The sequence below is a fragment of the Lynx rufus genome, unplaced genomic scaffold (assembly GCF_022079265.1).
Source record: "Lynx rufus isolate CCGP_SWC_20201006 ecotype Redwood Valley unplaced genomic scaffold, mLynRuf1.p SCAF_17, whole genome shotgun sequence".
In the NCBI taxonomy this organism is placed as follows: Eukaryota; Metazoa; Chordata; class Mammalia; order Carnivora; family Felidae; genus Lynx; species Lynx rufus.
Genome location: NW_025814831.1, coordinates 6,475,906 through 6,481,985, shown reverse-complemented (window position 1 = coordinate 6,481,985; position 6,080 = coordinate 6,475,906).

Below are 6,080 nucleotides of genomic sequence, written 5' to 3'. Positions count from 1 at the left end.
TCCAGAAAGTTGCTGTGAGCCTCATGGAAGATGGCGGCGATGTGCGCCCTGGGAAGCAAGAGAGGCCAGGGAGGCGATGGGGTGAGCGGGGCAGGGGGAGAGGCTGCTGCTCGCAAGTGCAGACTGCAGGGTTGGGAGGAATGAGCCAGATCTGAGACCAGCCAGGGGCTCTCTGAAGCCAGGATTAGGGAGCAAATCACATTTGGGGAGCCACATGGGGTAGTGTGGGAGGGCTCTGGGCAAAGGGGTGACGATTGGATGAGCCCCTGACAAGTGTTGTGAAATAGTTTTCCATACCCTGTTTACGGATCCGGGGTCACTAGGTGGGGGGGGGGGGTGCTGCCTCTGTGGACTCAGGGCCCTGCCCTTATTTTAGGGGCCGCTGTCCTTATGGGAGACAGAGAGAAGGCAGAAGAGGAGGGCAGGCAGCCTCAGCTTTCCCGTCCCTAAAACAATAGCCCATTTTCCAGCGCTGACGTCTGTGGATTTCCCCTGGAACTTTGGGGAAGCATGCTCAGGCTGTGCAAATCGGTCTCCCCGGGGGCTCCTGGGCTTCTGTCTGGGGCAGAGAGTGGAGATGTCTCTGTTCTCAAGATGCCTGGGCAGGAGCACCAGCCCACACCCTCTGGGGGCCCCTCCCACGGCATTTTCCACTTGACTCTTCATCCTTGCCAGGGGAGGGTGCCATTCCTTTTTACAGACGAGGAAACGCAACTGTGAGTTTTCTGCCTTAGGCGTGTATTAAAGCAGTGGACGAGAATAGTGTTAATAGACGTGCTGGGAATCAGATGTCTTACTGGAACAAGCAAACGAACCAGGCTTTGGCTGCAGGACTTTTCAGAGCCTTTAGCACGCAGAGGCACGTCTTGAATCTCTAGAAGGGGCTTGGAATATGGTGTTTCCAAACTTACCTGACACCCCCCCCCCCCGCAGCCCCAGCCCCTGCTGAGAACACCCAGAACCCATGGTCTGCAGAGAAGAGCATGGGAAACGTCAGAAGAGAACATCCGGCATCTGAATTCCCCAGAACAGCTGGGCTGTCTGGCTGCGGGGCAGATGTGGAAACTGAAGTTTAGGGTGGGACTCCTCCAAGGTCAAGGTAGATAGTGAGATTTAAGCTCAGGGCTGCATGGCGTGCAGGCTACCTTCCTGAGGGAGCCGGGGCCCTGGAGCACCTGCAGGCAGTGCCCATTCTAGAAGGGGGCTAGAGGATGCTGGTGCCACGCGTCCTCACGGTTAAACCAGCCACTCCGTCAAAGCCACAGGAGCAGCGGACAAGCAGTTGATGCTGCCCCGGCTGGGTCATGAGCCACGTAACAGGTGAGTGCTGTAGCCGTGAGGTCCCACAGCCCGAGTGGCCAGTGGGAGGACCAGGCAGGCCCAAGGGACAGTCTGCTGCTGACTCCACCCCTGCTTTCGTCCTCGGGGCCTCAGGGAAGGGTCCTGCCACTGAGTCCTGGGTTCAGACTCCGACCCCTCCACTTCCTGACCCCACTACGATTCCTGTCGTCAGTGAGCTGTGCCTCAGTTTCTCCATCTGTACGTGGTGAAGAAAGCAGCAGCCGGGGCAGACAGGGCAGGTAGGGAGATCGTGGGGCTGCAGAACGTCATTGTCCCTGAGTTCATGTGAGAGCCTTGGGGACTCCAAGAACAACAGGGGAGCCCCGGGGGGTCCTGCAGGCCCAGGGGTAGGGGAAGGTGGATCCCCGTCCTCGCGGCCCCACTGGGCCCTGAGGGCAGAGACCCTGAGGGCCGAGACGCGTGCCCGACAGCTCCCGTGTGCAATCGTCTGGTGCGGGGCCTGCATGAGGCAGAGAAGCCCCCGGCACAGCAGTGGTCTTTGGCAAGCACTATTTCTGTCTTCCGTTTTTTTATTTCTTCCTTCTCCAAGTTTAAAATTAAAAATAGATGTTTCGAGAGCCCAGCAGCTTGGCAAGCAGGCCGGTCTCCGGGGACGGTCTGAGCTGCCTTTCGGTGGTTTGTGACACCTGCAGACAGTGGCACTGTGCATACAGTGGCATTCTAGACAGGAGTGAGAGAGAAAGCCCTTATTAGTCCGGGCAGATCCCAAACACTGGGTTGGGGGGAAAGAAGCAAGTCACAGAAGGAAAAGATCATTTACACGAAGTTTAGGAACACGGCACGTGACCTTCTATGTTCTTTGCCGGTACCTGTGGTCCCCACCTTCAGGAGAACCTTCCCTTGGGGACAGAGGGACAAGCCATGAGGCTGGTGTGAGGGCACAGGGGGTGGGTCTGTGATCGCTGCCCACATAGAATGTGCCAGGCTCTCTTCCAACAGCCTCATCCAGCATCCCCATTTCACAGATGAGTACGCCGAGGCACAGAGAGGTTCAGTGGCCTGTCCAAGGTCTCACCGTTAGCAAGTTGCAGGGTCAGGACTCTAACCCAGCGCTCGCGATCATTAACCCACACGGCCTCTTGCCTGTGGCTCATGGTTTCTCATGTCTGAAAGCGGCTGAAGCAAACGCGGTCAAATATTCGCATCGGCAAAGTGCATCGGTGTGTTCTTGGGAGTTTTTTCTTCTCTTCTTTATAAACGTTTGCAAAAGCCCTGGGGCTCCGGTCTGGGGCCTCTGCCGGCCCCAGGCCTCGTCCAGCCACAATCCACAGCACACAAGATAGTCCGGCTGCCGGGGGTGGCGATGACCGACTCGTCTCCGGTGCTCGCGAGACGACTCCCGGCGTGTTCCTCGGCTGCGGCTGACGGCCGTGGGAGGTCCGGGACCTGGAAGACAGGACTAACCGAGGACACCCAGGCACTCCCTGTGTGCCTTTCTACCATTGTTTTTCCCCCGTTGTATGTTGGTTTGGGAAGTCCCTACTGATCTGTCTTCAAGCACAGCGATTCTCTCCTTGGTAGCATCCAGTCTCCTGATGAGCTCACCAAAAGCACCCTTCATTTCTGTTATGGTGCTTTTGATTCCTACCATTTCTTTTAAAATTTTTTCATACACTTTTCTTCAAAAATATACATTTTTTAATGTTTATTTATTTTTGAGAGAAACAACGACAGAATGCCAGCGAGGGAGGGGCAGAGAGAGAGAGGGAGACGCAGAATCCGAGGCAGGCTCCAGGCTCCGAGCCGTCAGCACAGAGCCCGACGCGGGGCTCGAACTCACCGACCGCGAGATCGTGACCTGAACTGTAGTCGGACGCCCAACCGACTGAGCCACCCAGGCGCCCCCATAAACTTTTCTTAATGCTTACGTTTCCCACCTGTTCCTGAATGCTGCCAGCTTTCCACTAGAGCCCCTAACATACTAGTCATAATTCCAAATTCTGCGTCTTACCTCAGTCTGTTTCTGATGCTTTTTCTCTTCAGACTGTCTTTTCCTGTCATTTATCACGCCATGTAATTTTTCTCGAAAGCCGGACACGTTGGGGCGCCTGGGTGGCTCGGTTGGTTGAGCATCTGATTTCAGTTCAGGTCATGATCCCACGGTGCGTGAGTTCGAGCCTCACATCGCGCACTGTGTTTTCAGCACAGAGCCTGCTTTGGTTCCTCTGCCCTTCCCCCGCTTACACTCTCTCCCTCTCTCTCTCAAAAATCAATAAAACACACACACAAATGGGAATGCAAACTGGTGCAGCCACTCTGGAAAACAGTGGGGAGTTTCCTCAGAAAAACTAAAAATAGAACTACCCTATGACCCAGCAACTGCACTAATGGGTATTTATCCGAGGGATACACGTGTGCGGTTTCTAAGGGGCACATGCACCCCAATGTTCATAGCAGCACTATTGACAATAGCCAAAGTATGGAAAGAGCCCGGATGTCCATCGATGGATGAATGGATAAAGAAGATGTGGTGTATATACAATGGAGTAGTACTCGGCAATCAAAAAGAATGAAATCTTGCCATTTGCGACTATGTGGGTGGAACTGGAGGGTATTATGCTAAGCGAAATTAGTCAGAGAAAGACAAATATCATATGACTTCACTCATATGTGGAACTTAAGATACAGAACAGATGAACACAAGGGAAGGGAAGCAAAAAATAATATAAAAACAGAGAGGGGAACAAAACATAAGAGACTCTTAAATATGGAGAACAGAGGGTTACTGGAGGGGGTGTGGGGGGGAGATGGGCTAAATGGGTAAGGGGCGCTAAGGAATCTACTCCTGAAGTCATTGTTGCACTAGATGCTAACTTGGATGTAAATTTTCAACAAATAAATAAATAAATAAAACATCTTGAAAGAAAGGAAGAAAGGAAGAAAGGAAGGAAGGAAGGAAGGAAGAAAGAAAAGAAAAGAAAAGAAAAGAAAAGAAAAGAAAAGAAAAGAAAAAAGAAAAGAAAAGAAAAGAAAAGAAAAGAAAAGAAAAGAAAAGAAAAGAAAAGAAAAGAAAAGAAAAGAAAGCCAGACACCTGTACGGGTAGCAGGAACTGAGGCAAATGGGGTTTCGCGTGAGGGTTTATGCTGACCCGGCTGGCGGTGCACTGTGGCTTATGTTTGCGGTAGCTGTAGGGGCTCCAAATTCCTCTGTGGTCCTTGTTTTGGTCTCCCCTGTTGTCTTTGAGATTCACCCAGATCTCCTCTTAGATGGAGCGTGTGGCCACTATTATCACGCCCAAGGCCTGTTGAAGTGGTGGTAAGGAGTCGGGGAGGAGTTCTGTTCTATCATCCTACGTCCTGGGGCGGTGATATTCACTAGTGGTTCTTAGGTCCTCTCCCTTCAGTAAGTCTCTGAAGTTTAGAGGGGGTTGGAGTTGGGGACCCACCACCCCCCAGGGTGGATAAGGCTCTGGTAAAGCCTTTTTCCCTGGAGAGCAGGTCTTTGTTACGGAGAACACTGTGGGCGTATCTCACAATGGCCACCTTTCCACTGGGGAGATTTCTGGAGGTACAAGGGCAAACTTACGGCCTCCTCCTTTAGATTGCCGCCCTCCTTCCCCCCAGGAGCTTCTCAGCCCCGCACTAGTCTGCTCTCAGCCCCCAGCAGGCCCTCGAAACGACCCTTTAAGCCTTCCTACCAGAGCAGATCTCAGCTGAGACTCTGGATTTGCTGGTCTCTCCAGATTTGGGGGTGGCACTCAGCCCTGAGTCCTGAGACCTCAGCTCTCCAAGGGGTCTGACGAAAGTGGATTCTTAGTTCAGCTTTTTTCTTACGGGCAGGACAGGAGCCACAACTTTCCGGCTCTTTCATGCGTCAGAGCAGAAACAGAGGCTTGGATTCTCAAGCACCTGCTGTCCATGAGAGGCTGGGCGAGCCCTCCGCTAACTTGGGGACGGCATTCCCTCATGGGTATAAGGGGACCCATAAGCCCGGCGGGCGACCCAGGGCAGAAGCAGGGGCAGGGGCTGCAGGATGGAGAGCAGGATGCCCGGAGTGCAGGGGGAGGAGGCCCAGCAGTCCCCGGCTGTAGGGGAATATGCTGGCCCCGGAGGGGAGAGAGGGAAGAAGCCTGGGGTGAGGACGAGGGTGGACTGTGGAGGCGGCCCATCCACCCTCCCCAACCCAGGCCCGGGTTTCACTTCTCCTGTGAGTCCCGGGCAGCAGGGACCGCCCTTTACCCCATTTTTAAGTGATTCCGTGGGAATTCCCAGCCACTGGCTTCATCATGTCGCTCCCTGGCCCAGTCGGAGGCAGGACTGGAACCCCGGGGTCCCTGCACCTCCCGGGCTAAACAGCGCCCGGGGAGGAAGCTGCGGCCCCGGCGGAAACGGGAAGCCCGGTCGGCACCTGGGGCCCCAAGAGGCGAGGCCACCGCCATTGTATTGAGAAAGGATCCCGGGGGTTGGGGGGGGGGCGCTGCTGGAACAGCGGGAACCGAGGCGGTGCCGAGTGCCGAGTTGCGCGCCGCGCCCCTCCTCCTTCAGCCCCGCCGGGGCGTCCCCGACCGGGGGTGGCCTCCCTGCGGGGCTGGGCCCCAACCTCGAGGCCCTGCGGGGTGAGCCCGTCCCTGCCCCGCGGCCACGGGCTCCCCGGGAGGGTGCGGCCCGCGGGAGGCGAGCGCTCAGGGCGCGGCCGGCGGCTCCCGGGGCGCGCGGGGCCGGGGTGTCCGCCCCCCCGCCGCCGCCTCCCCCTCCCCCTCCCCCTCCCCCTCCTCCCC